A 20,891-nucleotide genomic window follows, 5' to 3' on the forward strand; every position below is an offset into this window, starting at 1 on the left:
TGGATTTGTAGCACAGAGCACACACGTGTTTCTTTGGTAGTATGTTCTTAAACTAAACTAAAGTATAGTAAAAAAATAATAAATAAATAAAAAAAACAGTACATCCCAGTGAACGTGTGACCTTTAAAGAAAGAGTTGTAAAATATTATTAAGTAGAAAAAGAAGATGATGAAGGAGTAAAAATAAGTAGGGTGGAGAATCTTAGTATACCATTTAATGTACGTTGTTCATAAGTACGTGTGCACATATTGCTATATATGAATTATGGTATGTCATAAATAAAATTATAAATGTACACGTAGACTACTATTATTACTAACTACTACACTAGCGCTCCAATAGTAGCTTTGCCCTTTTTATGTACTAAATTTATAAAGTAATACTTAAATTTATGTTTTTCATTCTTTTTTTTATGAATTATTATTATAAATGCATAAATTTTTTATTACTGATTAGTAAATAAGTAAAACATAAACTAAAAAAGCTGGATAATATAATTGTGTTGTTTTTCGCAAAAAAAAAAAATTAATATTAGTTCATTATGATTCTCCTGTTTCATAAATAAATTCTCCTATTTATTAATTATGATTCTCCTATTTTCCCATCTTCACGACAAGTGAAGATTTGTTGTATACAAAACATGTGAAACTTTTTTCACATGTCGTATTGAGTAAATTTGAAATTTTTCTTAACTTAAAGGTGAAAATCTTTTTATCTTCTACTTAGCACCGGTGAAATCTACCTCTACCTTCCGGCGTGCCGAAAGGGATTTTTTTAAATTAATATCCTAACTCCGGGAAGAACCCTCCGTAGTGGTTGTGGTCGCCAATCCATCCCCTCCGTACCTAACCCTTAGGGGCTTTTTCAACACTTCAGCAACAGTCATCTTTGCGAATACCACAAATGATATTCCCATCGATGTACTACACTAACGTAATTTAAGTTCAGGAAGACCGTACCGATTGAGCTGAATTACACTGCCTGCCGGAAAACGGTAAAAAGGAGCGAGACCAACACGCATAACCGATCAAAAATTAATAATAAAAACAAACCCTAACTAAAAGGAAAACTAAAATACAATCAAAAGAAAACAAAACAGTTTACACTAATATTGTATCAAACTAGCCAAAACCACATACCAAAAATAATGATATGCATACCTAAACATAAAAAAAACCTAACACTAAAACAAAAAACATAAACAAACTGTAAAAAGAACACTTATCAAAAACTGAAACACAAAGAGAAACGTTCAAATTAACCTATGAAACACCGTATACAAACAAACACTTAAACCGACAAAATCAGTCGAACGTCAACCAAAAACAAAACTAAAACTATTATAAAGAAAACAAGAATTACTAAACATAAATTCCATAACCTACAAGGAATAAACCAAAACATAAACACAAAGATAAAGAGTATACATAATCCGAACATAAACACTAGTTTGGACTGAAAATGTGAATGACACTAAATCTTGTTCGACGACCTCAGCACAGAGACTTGTGTCCTGCAGAAAAATATCATTTAGCCAAGGTACACGTAGGTGATAAACGGATAATTGTGTCCAACAAATAATCCTGTAGCAATAAGCAGATGAATGTGGTGGGCAGTGATACTATCAGGGTTTTTCGTATGATATGATATCTGGCCTGATAGGATGGCGCGCTAGGTCTTCAGCAGTTCCTAAGAACTACGTCGTAGAATTAGGTGTCTGATGTCTTCAATGAAGGCAAAACTTGACTAGGGCGGAATTTACTGTAGTGAATGTTTTCCCGAGCCATTTGCATCAATGGCATCTCAGCGAGACTGACTGATGTCTGTGGAATGTGATCAGTTTGAGGGCAAGAAGATGTCTAGGAACGAACGGGGTGGTACGGCAACCAGAAATGTTACAAGGCGAGTGTTCTTCTCCCTCAGAAGGGAATTAAGATGGTCTGATAGGATCTTATGCAGTCAAATGTAAGCTTTTCGTTCGAATCGGAGAGAAACAGTTATTATAATCATCATAGTATTGGCTACTTCTTGCACCAATAACCTCTCATTGGTGTAGATCATCCATTCTTTCCCTCTACCCTAAATTCGAATGCAATTTTTTTTTTTTATACTATAGTTCCATTTCTTCTTTCCTACAATTCATTATATTAAGAACGTCTTTAAAATCACACCGAAACATATGGGTACCAGAACACAAATTTGTAGCATAACGATAAGGTCAATATCGTCCTACCTTAATAACTCCCTAATTATTAGTCTCAGACGTAAATGCGGTGTCATTTTATAACTTACATGGTCAGCTTGCCGATACGACTATGAGTTTGCGTCCCTGGTGAGTGTGTTAGTGGGGAGGGGTCACAGCGCAAATCGGCCAAAACTGGAGCTATCGCTCATTTCCATTCAGTGTAGCTCACGACTTAGACGTGATAGCGCAGTGATTCGTGTGTTTGTGTTTAGAGTTTGTCGATATATATCAATATAAGTAGTAATAAGTGTATTTTGGACAATATTTATGTGTAAAAAATTAAAATAAACATGTAAAAACAGTATAAAAATTCAATATGTCAACCTCAGCCCGCGGAAAAGCCAGCCGGAAATATAAAAAGTACGCATATCGTTGGAAAAGGGAAGTTATGGGCCGCGCACAGGTATCCCAATGTCTGGTGTCGAGCGAGTGAGACTGTTTCGGGAGCGTCGCAAAGCTGACATGGCGCCTCCAGTGAACGATACCGACGGAGCACTTTTACCGTTCCTTATTATGCTTAATGATCTTCTCGGATCACAGACCAATGCTGAACCAAATTATCGTCGAATATTAGTTGAAATAAATATTATGTACCATTTATTGTTTGTTTTATGTTAAAATTAAATTTAGTCCGCAGTCAGCGTCTCGTTTTTATTTCAATTCAATACACTAAAAGTGACTCTCTGACATACGACCGACCAATTTATCTGTAGAGTTGGCCAAATGAAGGAATTAAAATTTTCCATCGAGACTTTCAGTTTTGTTCAAAAAACATACGATGGTGGCTGTCCCATTTAACTATACAGATCATCCAAGATCTTTAACGTTTCACGTTAAGCCAGTGCGCCTCTACACAGCCTCACTCGATAATTTTCCTAATTTTTACCGATATTATTAATTTCCTTTCCATATTCTTCACTCGCTCATCATCCATCTTTATATATATATATTTAACTGTAATTAAATTTTTCCGTTCTTTTTCTGAAACCATTCACTCTTTTTCTTCTATTTTCTATTTTGTTTGAACGATTATGTTTCTTAACAATTCTCTGTAAATTGATTATTAAATATGTATTAAGGTAGTATAAAGTTTCATATTCACGGACTATTTAATTTTTAATTTTTTTTTTTACACAATCATCCTTTACATTTTGAGACTTTTTCAGATTAATATATTTACGTATTAAATCATCTAATAACAGCAAACTTAAAAAAAAAGTTGATATAAAATAATAAAGAAATAATCGGTGGAAAAATACCACCTATTACACATTTAATGGCTACCTAGGCTTTTACAATATATAAAAAAAACGTTAAATCTTCCTATTTTACAAATAATTTACATATATTTGTCTTTCTGAGTTAACTTTTGTATAAGCATGAAATTTTTAAAACATACGTTAATTAAAAAAAAAAAAACACAAGTTGTTTCACTTTCGGTTATGTTAATATATAAATACAGTTATTTTTTTTATTTTTAATTATTTTAGCAATCTGTTTTCTTTTGCTGTTACAGGTTCAATGCTACGAGTAACATATTATCTCTCTACATTTTATATATTATTTATTTAAATAAATTTTAATAGTAATATATAATAGAAAGTAAAAGAAAAAAAGAAGAACAGGTCAATTCTACAAATCACCATCTCGTTGTTTAAATGGTAACTAATTTGTTAGCCTTATTATTATTATTATTATTATTATTTTAATGATTTATTGGCTTTTTTAATAGATTTATGGATAAAGGATTGGTTGAGGTTTTTTTTATTTTCTATTTAGCTTATTATGAAGTATATATAAACACATTTGTATTCATATATTTGAATTAATTAGATGATAAATTATTAATAATATATTCGATTCGTGTGACGACAGAATTAGGACACCGTTCATGTTGATGATGAGAAGGAAGGTAACTTTGGACTTATTGATGATCAGTATTTAAATAGAATATGTATTATTCGTTAAGAGTTGGAAGTTGATGTTTAGTTATAAATATTAATTTAGTTATTCTACTTGCGTATTTATTATATATATATATATATATATATATATATATATATATATATATATATATATATATATATATATATATATATATATAAAAATTATTTTAATTATTTGCCGATCTACGTGGTGAATAAGTAACGTCTTGGCTTTTCATCCGGAGTTCCCTGGTTCGAAACTCAGTCAGGCACGGGTTTCTTTCATACTCTAGAAATTTATATTTTCACATTCCTATGCGCACAAACTTCTTTTTAAAGGTTCTGAGTTGAATTACTTTATCAGTCAAAAAAATCAAAATTTAAAAGAGAAGATTCTATAATTTTTTTTTATTAAAAAATTAATAACTGGATTGTTTTAGGGGGAAAATTATCAAAATACCCGTGCAATCATACCATTTTCTTTCTGTAAAATTTATAAAGTTTTTATACAAAAAGATTACAACATTTAAAATTTTAATTTTCCGTGCAATAGACATAGGAAAATAATTTTTGTTTATACTGTTAAGTTTATCTTCTGAAAGTATTAAGTTTATAGTACTACTGAATATTATCTGAAGTAGCATATCAGCTCTCATTTTGCTTATTCAACGACGTAAAAGTTCAACATTACGATCCACGAAGTTTAAGTTTGTTATTATGTTACCGATGACAACAACGTAAATAAAGAGTTGCTCTTCCAGAATAACCAGAATCGAATTTGTTTATACTGACGAAATTGGGAAACAATGATAAAATAAAATTTGGAAAACTAACGCTGATACTCAATTTTTTCCAGTTACAACCTGTTTTAATTCATCACTCCGTTGCCAAACCGGATTTCATTGAATTATGACCTATTGTTTATCATATATATCACATAAATAAGGCGTTAAAACAACGATATAACATCAAATTAAAATATAAAATTATTATACAAGAAATGGAATACAAAAACTAAAAAAAAAAAGTTTTTCGGATATTTTTCAATTATGGTACTAAGCACAGTCCAGATTTACAGGTTTATAAAGGTATATATTGAAACGTCTTTGTGTTTTCGCAGCATTTTCTAAACGTATTTCATTACATTGATGTCCTTTGATGATGATATATCGAGTAAAAAATTGTCCTCGATGGAAACCATATTAAGAATCAATGACCGATTAAAAACTGGCAACTTTGTATAGTTACCTGTAAACCAGGTGACTAACAATTATCTACTAAGCTACTCTAATTTCCGTTGAGTTTTCATCACAAGTTCTGTCTGTATGTACGTGTTAGTTACTACAAAAGGAGAAACAGTAGTACAAATGTAAATGTCAACAGAGATAATCGCATCGGTGAGATCCTTACGTAAGGCTTAGCTGATGACTTCAAAATGTAATCAGTGTCTAAGGATTAATAAAATGACTTTTAGTAAAGCCTATCAGGATAGGAACGGAGAGAGGTCGTGTGATGACCAGAATCATTAAAAAATTAGTATCTTTCCCTTAACAGGTTAGAATGATCAGCATTTTAATATAATAAGTCCTTTTTTCCTTAATTCTTTCTTTATACTTGTATAATGTATAATCCAATATCAGTAGCTATCCCTCCAGTTTATGAAAAAGATACAAAAATCTTTGTACGAAACTGTACGCAGCGGTGTGGATTTTGGCTGTTGTGCGGATGCTCACCTACGCGCATAGGGAGACAGAACACTGTCACTTCCGCAGTGCCGACCCTGGCGTACCGGTGGAAGGTAGTTTTTTTTTTACTCCGTGTGTGTTTGGAACGTTCCTTCTTTGTTCCATTTTCTAGTTTAGTCGGTGGAAGGAATATGACAGTGTTAGTTGTTTTTTTCAGTAGTGATCAGAAGAAGCGGAAGCAAGAGCTCCTTGATTCCTAAATCTTTCAAAAAACACGCTGGAAGGGCAAAAGAGAAGAAGGTAATTAATAAAAACTAATTATGTATTTGTTTTTGTGTCCATAGAAATTTAAATTAAGCACTGCTGGACTATAATGTTTTTAAGCGGACATATTATGAAGTTAAAAAATATTATTTGTATTGACATTTTATTATTTATTCGGTTAAACCGAATACGGTTTTACAATTTGCTTAAAAACCATGTATCGTATTCTTGAATGTTATAAAGTGTAGAATTAGATTGTTACCCTGCTTCCAGCTAATCTATTTGATTCATTGTTTTCGGTTCTTTTATTTTACAGAAAACTTTGGCCTTGAAAAGGCCCAGAAAAGAGCAGCAGCCCCATTAATTTTAGCTATGAGCTGCCACTGGTATATTTACAGTTTGATATTCCTAAATCGATTGTATCAGTGTCTTAATATATGAATCAACTTTTTATTTCAGTCTTTAGATGAATCGATATAATTGCCAAATTTAAAAATCAGAAGAATCATATCGATTAGTTGAATTTGTTATTTTTTAGGCCGTGTTACTTTTTAAAATAAAACTATCGCAGTTACTTAAATATCTAGAAATGTTTCAGCAATGTAATTTCTTGTTAACTAATGAAATAACAGATAGTTTGTATATGTTACCCCAAAAAACAATTTGGATTTTTTTTATGAGATTAATTAAAATGTATTATAATCGATAGATTTAATTTAATTTATTGCTCAAAATGATTTAATTTGATGAATAGCCGCCTCTTTTCTATCGAGAACGTCACAAGAAAATATCATCTCATTCTATTGATTTTATTATCCCGGCGAATATAGCTAGAATAACTATATTAAAGAGGAAAGTAGATGATCTTCTCAAAAATGGGGTATCGGGTTTTTTTTTGCAAATCTTTACGTTTTAGGGTTCATCTAGGACAAACACTTTCGTAGGTATGTGTTCCACACTGCTTTTGGTCTTGTATCTCAGGAATGACCGTACCGATTTTCTTCAAATTTAGCTCAAATATTTTTATATCTGTGACATTGATCGTTTCACTTTTTTTTTTTAAATTTCTTAAAGGGATGGGGCGTTATCGTGAAAAAAAACCAATTTCGATTTTCTTCAGAGGAATTTTAAAGAAGATTTTGTTAAAGCAAATTTATTACGTGTAATGCATATATAAATAATCCAATAAAAGTTTTTTTTCAAAAAATCAACCCCGCCTCATATTATAGAAATTTATTTGTTTTGATCTATCCACATTTGGTTTTATTTTTTTATATTTTTTAAGTCATATCAAGGAGCTATCAAAAAATGTCTACAATTTTCCAAAATTATAAACCCCGAATCATAAAGAAAGAAATGTTTTTTTAACAATTTTACGTTCTTGTTTTTAGGCTTTATTTTAGCTGGTATTAAATTTAGAGAAAACTTTACATAGCAAAATTGTTAAGCTTACTTGTATACGAATATATTTAGAATTTATTAAAAAATATTATTCCCCACTTCTAAAAATATATTATTTTTTTGGATAATTAAATTTTTATAATTAAAAAAATAGATTTTAATTTTTCTTTGTCACTTAAGAGCAATTAAAATTTAAATTAATTTTGGCCCCTATAATATACCTGGGAATAAAAAAAATGTGATGTAGATACCACATACTTATTTCTTGTACACATTTTTTGCTGCATTTCATTTAAACTTATTTCATTTGAAAGTGAGATAAGATCCTCCAATTCTTTAATAAAGTGGACAACTACACAATTGCATAGTGTTGGACACCATATAACGTAATGGTAAGTGAGAACGTGTCGGATCTGTAACCATACACACATCGGTTCGAATCTGACTTCATATACATATATTAAAAAAAAAAAAAATTAATTTAATTATTAGCCTCTGTAAATATTTTGTAATTAAATTGAAAAATACAAAAAATTTAATTTCACTTCTAACTTCTGATTTCTTTTCGAGTTTATTTGTTTTAATTTTTTATTTAATTATTATTTATTGTAAAAATCAGAGGTTAATAATTATTAATAAATCAATATAATTCAATTTAAAAAAAAAAGCTACAATAGAATATATGTATATGAAGTCGGATTCGAACCGATGTGCCTTCCCCTTGTATGATCCAGATATTTCATTAATAAACATTTTATTTGGCTATAAATCTGGAACTAATGAAAATAAGGCCGCTTATGATATATCGTTGAAAAGCTTTCGATAAGGGCTTTTTACTGCATTTAAGAAAAAGTCTTTTGAAAACTTTTTTGGACACTTTTGTTCCAGTCGATTACAATCAGAAGGGGAGGTGCACAACTAGATGTTACAACAGTCCTAAATCCAAAATTTCAACATCTTACGGCTAATCGTTTTTGAGTTATGTGAGATACATACGTACGTATAGACGTCACGCTGAAACTAGTCAAAATGGATTCAGGGATGATCAAAATGGATATTACCGTTGATATCTTTAAAACGACATTTTTCGCGATCATAATACTTCCTTTATTTCGTACAAGGAAGTAAAAATAAATTTTTTTTCATCACTTTCATAAAAGTTATACTTAATTTTAAAAATACTGAAAAAATCTTTTTTATTTTTTTTTTTTTGTTAAGCATTATTTGTTTATAAACATATTTAATAAATTAATTAATATACATCTGCGTAATAACCAGAAAAAGTAAGATTCATTTTTTACTGCCATAAAGCATTGAATTTTTAAAATACCTTGCCTTTAATTTAATAAAGTGCAAAATATAATATATAATATAATGTACAAAAAAAAGGAATAGATTTTGCCTTTTTCATTGAGACGTTATAACGTCTGCATAATATTTACTGAAATTATACACTCCAGACCTACTTCTGGACCTATTTGGTTGTAAATTATATCCGTACAGTACAGTTTTATAATGAAAGAAGAACTTATAAAACCTAGAAATTTTTATGAAAAAAAGGTTTTCCGTAATAAAATATGTTGTTTTCTGTATTACTATAATAAAAGTTTGTGGTGAAGCTAATTTAGTTTCCTGGCTGTATGTATAGTATATATACTACGTATAGGAAATTATGCTTATCGAATTAAATCTTACACGTCGGGTTTTTATTTTTTCAGATCTTGACATTTCATAACCACCTATAACTAAAAGAAAAACATGATTTTAGCATTAAATAATTCTAAAGATGCTTGATTCTCAATATACTGCATAGTTTGATTTGGATGAAATTTGGTACGATGATTATATATATATATATATATATATATATATATATATATATGCCATTTAAGTTTGATCATTATTAGTCAATTTGGATATTTGTCATAAAATTATTTCTCAAAGCATAGGTAAATATTTTCACATAATTTAATACTTTTTATGAAGTTCAGAAATTTTTTGATAGTTTATAGTCTTAATAAACCCCCCTCCTTCCCATTAAGAGGGAGGTGCAAAAACAACCAATGAAAGAAAAAAAATAATGAGTATTGATAAAAATTTGTTTCATCCACATTTTACTATTAAATTTATTAAAAAAATAAAAACAGACAAAGTATTGCATGCATGACTTTTTCGTCTATTAATAATAAAAATTACAAGAAATAAGCCAAAAAACAAAACAAAAACAGAATATATATTTTTTTATCGGAATTAATTTTAAGAAAGATTTTTTATTATTCATATATAGTTAAAGGTTAACAATTTTGCTTCTGTAAAATTTCTCCAAATCTAACACCCCTTCAATAAAAGCTAAAATAAGAAAAATAACATTTTCAGAAAATCGTTTCTCCAATTTAGGTCTGGGGTATACAATTTAAAAAAAAAATTGTAGATATTTCTTGATATCTATATATATATATATATATATATATATATATAAATAACGTATAAACTTTCAAAAAGATTTTGAAAAATATATAAACCGAAGCGAGGTAAAGCGAAAGAACAAAGACACGTATATTACAATTTTAAGGGGTGGGGTTGATTTCTTTTTAATTTTATAAATAAATGTATTGTAGATAATAATTTGCATTAATAAAAGTTTTAAAACACCTTTTAAGACAATCAAAATGCTTTATTTACGATATCTCCTCACTCTCTTAACGAATTTTGATAAAAAATATTATGATTAATAATTTTTTAAAGTATATAGAATTATTTGAGCAAAATTTGACCAAACCTTTGTTGGTCAGTCCTGACGTATTATGCCAAAATCAGTGCGATATACATATGTATGGACATACGTAATACATACTAGTAATGAGAGGTTAATAATTATTAATAAATCAGATATTTAATTTAAAAAAAAAGGAATGGAGTCGGATTCGAACCGATGTGCCTTCCCCTTATACGATCCATATATCATTAGTTAAAATTTTATTTGGCAGTAACTCTGGAACCAACAAAATTAGTACCATTAATGATTGATATATCGTTGAAAAACTCTCAATGATGGATGATTACTGCAGTTAAGAAAAAGTCCAAAATCCAATTTTTTTTGGATTTTGAGCTTTCTTGGATACTTTTGGTCCAGTAGATTGCAATCAAAAGGAAAGGTGCACAACTAGATTTTACACAAGTCCTAAATCCAAAATTTTAACATTCTACGGCTAATCGTTTTTGAGTTATGCAACTGTACATACGTACAGACGTCACGCGGAAACTATTCAAAATAGATTCAGGGATGGTCAAAATGGATATTTCTGTTGAAATCTGAAAACCGATATTTTTCGCGATCACAGTACTTAGTAAAAGGAAGTAAAAAAAAAAATATGAAAACAAATCGGAAATAAAATTTTACATACTTTTCATTTTAATTCAAAAATTTTTACACGGATTAATAATTATTAATTGAAATATATTTAAATTAAAAAAAAAGTTAAAAAAATATATGTATGTCGGAATCTAACCGATTTTTCCATGGTTACGTATCCGACACGTTTTCACTTACACCACGTAACTACTTGAGCGACGTGACACTAGATTAACATATAAAGTAATGTACATGTACAGTACAGGGTACATATAAAGTAACATATAAAAGTGCTGATACGGACACCACAAAAAATTGTGATGCAATGTGGTGTCCACCAAAATGAAATTTTGTAACTGTCCACTTTAATAAAGAATCGGAGGATCGTATCTCACTTTCAGATGATATAAGTTTAAATGAAATGCAGCAAAAAATGTGTAAATGTAATTTAATAGGTGTACAAGGAAGTCATCTGGAGTCCCCATCAATTTTTTCAATAAAAATTTACGTCTGAAGAACAAATCGAGATATTTTAATTAAATATGTTATTTGCGTTTTTAATAAAATCTACAAAGTACGCAGTTTGAAAATTTTCCAAAAATTGAGGAAAATTCCAAAATGGTGTCCATTTAACTTTTATTTTTGTAAATATTTGTTTTATCGAATTATGTTTCTTAGATCAATTTTTTTAAAGACTTATTATGAAAAAAATTACATCATTTATTCAAATCAGTTGATAAACAGCTGAGATATACCCGAAATTATTTTAATGGATCGTTACTTATAGTAACAAACATTTTTATATGAACAAAACTATAGGTTTTAACCCAGCGGGTTAGTGTAGTGGTTATACTTGTTTGTCATCAAACAAATTCAGCTATTTTTTCGAAGTCGAGAGTTTTAAACTTCGTATTCTTGTAAATGCAGTGTTTTTATATGGATTTGAATGCTAGACTGTGGATACCGGTGTTATTTGGTGGTTAAATTTCAATTAACCACACACTTCTCAATAGTTGGAAAAGTTTTGGAGAAAACTAACAAAATTATAGTAGGAACAAAAAAGAAAAAAGCTTAGTATTAAGAGGCTTTATTTGGCTAAATTAAAACGACTAAGGAATGGTTTGTTTTTTTTTTATTGTATGTTTTTTTTAATAAACTGTAATAAATGGTGGTACTGCTAAGCCTTGACATAATAGTACATCATTGATTCCAATAAAATATTAACGTAGAGGTGTCAGCTTTTAAGGAATTAAGTGTAGAATAATATAATTTGATTGAAAGACACATGAAGAAATGGTTTTTTGCATTGTTAAGTTGATTGAATACAGCGTATAGTAGTAGTTGAGAAATCATTAAATACATGCGTGTGCATACATATTTCAATTTGTGTATGTGTGTGTGTGTAATGCGCGCACATAACATATATAAAGTAAACACATCTTAATCTTCATTTTATCTATTCATCATATTTCTTTTGACAGCAATTGAAGTGAAGTTACAAACTTCGCTTTTTTATTTCTTTATCATTCGTATTCATTCGGTTTCTCTCTTGAAGCAATTGAATTATTATTTTTTTTTATATCCTTAGTTCTCCTTCCTTTCTTCATCATTATCATCATCCCTTCCCACTCATCTCTTTTTTATCATTTAATTTAACCGCTTATCATCGTTCATCAAATCTATTTATACACGTTATAAATTTCAACTAGCAGGAAAGTTTAATGATTTATAAAAATAAATTTAAAAAATAAATATTTTTTATATTTTTCATCGTAAAACCTTTTACTTCTCAGTATTTATAGGGCTAAGGAACGTTCAAGTTAAGAAGTAATTTAAAAACTTTTAATTACACGTAGATAGTATATTTATCATAGTCTGTTTATCAAGTCTCAAATAAATAAAGAAAAATTTAATTATGAAATTACCTTATAGATCAAAACAGTAAAAAAATGAGATAAAATAATTAATAAAAAAGGTGAAAAAGTATTTGCTGTCTTTCCCGGCCAAGCTTGTCAAGTCACAATTTCTTGTACAGCAATTTAATTGCATTTTTTTATTCAATCATTAAGGGACAGTTAACCCCTTTTTTTGTTTGTCCGGACCACGTTTTCAGAATAGTTTGCAACTTATTTTGTTTCTCTAATATGTTTTAATTTTTAGTTCGTTGTATGAAGTAAAGGAATAATTGTGATCTCAATAAATCTCGGTTTACAGATTTCAACGGAAATATCCATTTTTACCATCCTTGAATCCATTTTGACTAGTTTCGGCGTGACACCTGTACGTACGTACGTATCTACGTATCTCGCATAACTCAGAAACGATAAGCCGTTGGATGTTGAAATTTTGGATTAAGAACTGTTTAACATCTAGTTGTGCACCTCTTTTTTTGATTTACTAAACGGAATAGTTTATTATAACTTTTATTTATACGCCACACTAGAAATCTGAATTTTTTATTAATCAGCAACTCACGAAAATACGAATAAATAATACTGATCTAGTAATACAGGGCCTTTTACTTTATTCTAATATTTCATGTAAGATTATTGAATTAATAATCGTATAAATATTTGATGTTAATAAAAACTAATATACTAGCAATTGTGTAACTGTCCACTTTATTATAGAATTGGAGGATCGCTTGTCACTTTCAAATGAAATAAATTTAAATGAAGTGCAGCAAAAAATGTGTATATGTAATTTAATAGTCTTACAAGGAAGTCACGTGGTATCCATATCAGATTTTTTCCCTCTCTTGTTATTTTCTTTCTTGTCTACTTTTTTCCTACACTTATCTTATCCTTATTTTCTGGAAACTTAGAATCTTTGATTAATTTTCTAAATTAGTCTCTATTTAAACAGATTTCTTTGGAGATTTGTAATGTTTTAAGATCGTTTTCTACTTTTTAAACTGGTTAGTTTTAATAGTTTGACTGTTATAAAAGTTAGATGTTTGTTTTGTAAATTTTGTTATTTCTCTAATGGTGGACACTTTTAACATCTTTATAACTCTTAACAATTGTTAACAGTTTATTTTTTAAAAAAAAGTATACTTAATGTTCTACAACAATTAACGTAAGGTTACCGGCGGTAGTTATTTTAATTTTTTCATTATTATGTCTATTTTTGTGAGAAAATTATTACTTAATTTGATACTAATTTACAATACTAGAATTAACAATAAATAAAAACAATTTTTAATAGAATTGAACGTAAAGTAGTGGACATGAAAACAGACACAAAATTACGACAATTTTCTGCCGTAACTCGGCTATTTGTTAACAGATTTTAAAAAATAAAATGTCATTTTGTTCAAAATAAAAGGCTTAATACTTCATCAAAACATGTATTTTGATAAAACTTATATTTATGGAAATATAACGGATTGAAAAATAAATATGGCCGCCATTTTGTAATTTGTGAAGGTGTTTTATTTTGTAATTTGTGAAGTTTTGATTTATTTTCTAATTTTAAAACTTTATTACAAAGACGCTTACAAAATATTAATGAGATTCCTTTATCCAAACTTGAGATATACATTTTTATATAAAATAACAAAATGGCAGACGGTGGGAGAACGAAGGAGAAATTGCAATTTTTCTTAAGGCTATTTTTTCTTTAGTTTTACAAGTAGAATCCGAAAAAGTACAGCCAGCCCATCATTCTAGAAACACTCTGTATTTATATATGCTAAATATATATATTTATATAATAATAATAATAATAATGTAAATTGGCAGTATGGTAGTAAAAACGGTGCTGCACCCGTGTGTCGCGTGCCTAACTAAAATCATTTCAGCATGTAAAAAATACAAAATCGACAGGTTATCAAGCGGTAATGTATTTATATATACACACGCGCGCGAGCACGTATTTAAAACACCACCAGTAACTAACTCTACCTACTTTCCATAATAAAAATAAATAGGCCGCCAATTAATTAAGACAGGTTCATTTATTATTATTATTAATATTACAATAATCTTTTTACTAGCGAAATTAAAATCGGTCTACATTGTTAAAATTAGGAAGTGTTTACATCCACATATTTATACCTATATTATTTTTATTAATTATATACTGAGTGGTAGGGTGTTTTTTCTTTACGTTTATAGGATGGTGGGAGAGAGAGAAGAGATAGAGCAATAAAGGCGGCACTTTTTTTTAGCAGTTACGAAATAGTATTTATGTATTCTGATTAATAATAAACATACATTTTAAATATACGTAATAATTATATCTGTATATATCACTCTACCTTAAATTGAAAGTTTGGAATACAATAAATTTAAATTATTTATTTATAAAGCTATAATATATACTTTACTTTTGTGTGTAGCAAAGATAACCAGTGATGTTAAAATTTCTCAGTTTGGTTATTTATAAAATATATTAAGTACCTATTCGATCTCCGTACCGGGTTGGTAGCGCCTTGGTCTTTCATCCGGAGGTCCGTGTTCGAACCCTCGTCAGGAATATTATGATTCATGCACGAAAAAATTCCCTTTTCATATTCCGTCAGCCTAAACTGTATTAACTTATGCGGTGAATTCAAAAACAAAATTGCGCAATTCTACGCAAGAAGACCAACTTTTGGTTATTTTGTTAATATTTTTTGCGTAATTACTTCATGTAATTTACGCAAATTTCTTTCGGCATGCTAGAAGGTGGAGGTATATTTCACCGGTTTTTAATTTTAATTTTTAAGATTGAAAATCCAGCTGTATATCGTTAATGTAGACGAGATGAGAACTTTTAAAAACGTTTTATAATTTTTGAATTTTTATCTCTTTTACAAGCCGTGGTTGTTATCAAACATTTTATATATAACGTAGAAACCAACCAAGGCATGCAAGACCTAGCAAATTATGCTTAAATAAATATATTAAATATTGCTTAATTAATTCATTTAATATTTAAAAATGTCTTTTTTTGTCTTCAGTCATTTGACTGGTTTGTTGCAGCTCTCCAAGATTCCCTATCTAGTGGCAGTCGTTTCATTTTGGTATACCCGCTACATCCTACATCCCTAATAATTTGTTTTACATATTCCAAACGTTGCCTACCTGCAAAGTTTTTTTCCTTCTACCTGTCTCTCCAATATTAAAGCGACTATTCTAGGATGCTTTAATATGTGACCTATAAATCTGTCTCTTCTTTTAACTATATTTTTCCAAATGCTTCATTCTTCGTCGATTTGCCGCAGCACCTCTTCATTTGTCACTTTATCAACCCGTCTGATTTTTAACATTCTCCTATAGCACCATATCTTTTCTTCTCAGGTACTTCGATCTTCCAAGTTTCACTTCCATATTAAGCTACGCTCCAAACATATACTTTTAACAATTTTTTCCTAACGTTTAAATTAATTTTTGATGTAGACAAATTACAAATTATATTTCTTACTGAAGGCTCGTCTCATCTGTGCTATTCGGCATTTTATATCGCTCCTGCTTCGTCCATCTTCATTATTTTTACTACATTTCATTACTTTCGTTTTGTTCTTGTCTATTTTCATGCACTAGTTGTATGTAAAGATTAAAAATTAACGGCGATAGGGAACATCCTTGTCGGACTCCCTTAATTATTACGGCTTCTTTCTTATCTTCTTCAATTATTACTGTTGCTGTTTGGTTCCTGTAAATGTTAGAAATTGTTCTATCTCTGTACTTGAACTCTATTTTTTTTTTTAAATGCTGAAAATTTTATTCCAGTCTACGTTATCGAATGCTTTTTCTAGGCCTGTAAATGCCAAGTATGTTAGTTTGTTTTTCTTTAATCTTCCTTCTACTATTAACCTAAGCACTAAAATTGGTTCCCTTATATTTCTGAAACCAAATTGGTGTTCTACTAACACTTATTCCACTCTCCTCTCAATTCTTCTGTACAGAATTCTAGTTAAGATTCTTGATGCACGACTAGTTAAGCTAATTGTTGTGTATTCTTCACATTTATCTGCTCCTGCTTTCTTTGGTATCATGACTATAACAAGTTTTTTGAAGTCTGACGTAACTTACTTCCCCTTTTTTGTAAATATTACACACCAGTTTGTATAACCTGTCTATCGCTTCCTCACCTACACTGGGTATAATTCTGCAGGTATTCCTTCTATTCCAGGAGCCTTTCTGCCATTCAAATTGTTTAATGCGCTCTTAAATTCAGATCTCATTATTGTTTCTTTCCTTTCATCCTTTTCGACTTACTCTTCTTCCTCTATAACACCATTTCCTAATTCATTTCCTCAGTATAACTCTTCAATATATTCCACCCACTTATCGACCTTTACTTTCGTATTATAAATCGGTGTACCATCTTTTTTTAACACATTATTAGATTTTAATTTATCTACCACAAAATTTTCCTTAACTTTCCTGTATATTCCGTTTATTTTACCAATGTTCATTTCTCTTTATTTTCTTGAATCCACTCTTCTTTCGCTTGTTTTCACTTCTTGTTTATAGTATTTCTTACTTGCCGATAGTTCCTTTTACTTTTTTAATCACTAGCATTCTTATATTTTATACGTTCATCCCATCAGCTGCAATAAGTCCTCTGATATCCAGTGTTTTCTATCAGTTCTCTTTGTTCCGCCTATGTTCGCTTCTGCTGTTAAAGAATTTTTTTTAATATTCTCCTATTCTTTTTTTACATTTTCTGCCTTTATTTTTTACTCAGACTTCTTGCGATGTCCTACTCAAAAATCTTCTTTACCTCCTCTTCCTCAAGCTTCTCTAAATCCACCGATTCATCTGACACCTTTTTTTCAAGTTTTTAAACCCCAACTTACATTTCATTATCAATAAATTATGGTCGCTATCAATGTCTGCTAAGGGTAAGGTTTGCAGTCGACTAGTTGATTTCTAAATGCTTGCTTAACTGTGATATAATTTATATGATACCTTGCAGTATCACCTGTTTTTTTTTCAATATCTTTTTTCCCAAAATCTTATAGCGTATTTTAAATAAGTATATATCAAAGGGTAAAGTTCAGGAATGTTATGCAACCCTTTGCCGCCTTTTTTTAGAAATTTAGGTACTAGTTTTAATAGCGAAATACTCGTTGATAAATAATTATACAAACTCCGGACAAAATGTATATAAAGCTCTGAGTTTAGGACAATATAATTTTAAGCAACATACTTTATTTTTTATGTTATTTTTTAAAAATTTAATTAAAATGTGCTAAACTCATAGGAAAAATTATTAAGTGTCTTAGTGCTTTTAAAACTATTTTATGCATCAGCTAGCATCTTCCGTCGCGGCTTCAGTCTACGCTATATGCGTAGAGAATTTCAAAAACCGGAAATAGCTTTTTTCGATATTATGTGCAGACTTTTCCTCTCCAACCGGATAAAACAGATTAACTTTTTATGAACAACAACAGTTTAGTAAAACAAAATTATAAAATAAGAGAAATATAAAACTTTTGGGTAAATTATATTTCTTGTTTTTTTAATTATTGGTATCAAGAGTTTTTGGTTGTTAGGATTTCAGATGCTGCAAGTAAATATAATTGGCCGCGAGTAAAGCTCTCCATAAGGAGATTACTCAGCCAGCTTCCGTGGCGCGAGTGGTAGCGTCTCGGCCTTTCATCCGGAGGTCCCGGGTTCGAATACCGGTCAGGCGTGGCATTTTCACATGCCAAAAAAATGTTATTCATTTCATCTTTTGGAGAAATACCTAACGGTAGTCCCAGAGGTAAAAAAATGAGATGTACTCCAACTTGATTGAAAGTTTGACCTTGCGACTTAATAATAATAATAGCAAAAGAAACTCTAACGAGAAATTGTAAACTTAAAATTGTAGTAGATCTGTAGGTGTCATAGGTATTCGAGTAATAAATACAATTTTTCTTATCGCTGTCTATGTAAGAAGCATCACTGGTGCTTTTAAGCGTTGCTCTGATCTGTAGTCTGATATAAATATACAAATTGGGAGATGAAAAGTTACGTAACATAACTGGAGAAACAACTTTTAATTTCAGTGTATGAGGTGGAAATCCTGATAAGTATTAAAAAACTCTTGCGAGTTATGGTCTGCATCAGTAGATAAATATTAATGAAAGATATAGTCAAATTTTTCAAGAATAAAATTATTTATTTCATATGCAGTTATATTTCTTGGCGAAATTATTTCTCTTACATGACACCAAAGATACGGTTTTTTCAATAAATCTGAAATATTAGCATAAACTTTAGAAATCAAATTGTTAACTAAATGAATCAGTTGACCGAGTCGTTGAGTCTAACACCAATTTTCAGTATCTTGAAGGTTGAACTCATATTTGAGCCGAGCGTATACGTTGTTCTTAAAATCTTTGAGAAGGGTCTGGCTTAGATACACATGAATTATACATTTTAGTAGCCCTAGAAGTTTTTTCTATCTGTGACCTGCTCGACCTAGATGTTATGAAAATATTATTACCGAATTGAAAGTGTAATCTATGACAATTATATGTATGGCTTATCCTGATTTAATCTCTTGGTAAAGGACTAGCTGCAAGGACGTGCCTTAAGCACGCCCTCCGCAAAGAAGCCCTTCGGGTTGGTTGCCCTGGTGGGCGGGGTCTTGCAATGGGATTATTAGGTGTCAAAAATTGATTATCTCTTGTGTAAAAATACTTTTTTTGAATGATGAAAATTAATTTAACTTAATTATTATTTCTAGAGTTAATTAGAAATTTAACTCTAGAAATACTAACGAATCGGAATTTTTCGCTAGTGATCGGTACATTTCAGTGTCTATTTTGGTTATAGTTCATTATTTTATGAAGAGAAACAATCATATAAATAAAAAAATATAATATTAATACATATTTTGCGTGTGTGTATATATATACAGGGTCATTAACGGGAACCGGATGTTTTTAAAATAATCATAAAAAATTAAATATTTACTTTAAAAAAGTTTTATTGGTACTGAAACACTTGTTAAATCAAAGCATTTGTTACTTACTCATGAACGAAAAATTATGTCCGGCAAGTGATGTCCATTTTGGGCAATACATTGTTGTAGCCTTTCACGGTAACTGGCCTCAATTCTTTGCAGCATGTCTCCATCAATCTGGGTGACGTGATGACGAATTGCGATCTCTAGGTCCTCCAATGTACGTGGTTTATTGCCGTACACACGCGTTTTCAGAAACCCCCACAGAAAAAATCACAACTACTCAAGTTGGGGGACCGAGGGGGCTAAGGAATGTCACCGAATTTGGAAACGATCCGCCCCGGAAACAAGTTACGGAGAACAGCCATCGTTGCCCTCGCTGTGTGCGTTGTAGCTCCATCCTGCTGGAATAACACATTTTGAAAATCGATTCCCCGGTTTTGTAACTCAGGGATGAAAAACGTATTAAACATCGCAATGTAACGATCAGCTGTTACAGATACGGCAGCATCATTTTCTTCAAAAAAATATGGTCCAATAACACCGATCTTTCCTATTGCACACCAGACAGTCACCTTTGGGCTATGAAGTGGTCTCTCGTGAAGCTGATGTGGGTTTCTTTTTGTCCGATATCGGCAATTCTGTTTGTTGACGAAGCTATTCAACTGAAAATGGGCTTCATCACTCATTAACAATAACAAATTTTCATTTTCTTCAAAAATGGTAAGCATTTGTCGTCAAAATTGTAATCGCTGCGTGAAATCTTGCTCGTTTAACTGCTACACGACGGCTGTCTTGTAAGGATGGAAATGCAGGTCTGTATGCAGAATTCGTCTTACCTTACTTGTGCTCATTTGAAGCGCTGCTGAATGCCTCTGAATAGAGCGGCTTGGGCTTCTGACAATGGCTTCCCTTACTCGTTCGTAATGGCATTACGATGGATATTAAACTGACGGAGGAAATCTCGCTGAACAGCAGTTACGGATTCGTCATTTCCCACAAAACTGTCATACGCGTACAGGCGTTGGTCTAGCATTCACGGCTCCATCTCAACGACTAAAATGTAAATGCTATGAACAAAGAAAACGTCAGACACCAACCACGTGCCCCTCCCACCGAACGCCCGAATA

At 30.3% G+C, this 20,891-nt stretch overlaps 1 long non-coding RNA gene across 1 annotated transcript in view; it reads left to right on the plus strand.

Moving 5' to 3' along the window:
* The first annotated feature begins 3,816 nt into the window (after positions 1 to 3,816).
* The window catches only part of LOC142333466 (uncharacterized), a 169,210-nt gene continuing 152,135 nt past the window's right edge, over positions 3,817 to 20,891 (plus strand). Inside the window, exon 1 of the long non-coding RNA XR_012758609.1 lies at positions 3,817 to 3,906. This is a non-coding gene — a long non-coding RNA (uncharacterized LOC142333466). The remainder of the gene's footprint in view (positions 3,907 to 20,891) is intronic.

Source organism: Lycorma delicatula, chromosome 12, assembly GCF_047948215.1.
Source record: "Lycorma delicatula isolate Av1 chromosome 12, ASM4794821v1, whole genome shotgun sequence".
NCBI lineage: Eukaryota > Metazoa > Arthropoda > Insecta > Hemiptera > Fulgoridae > Lycorma > Lycorma delicatula.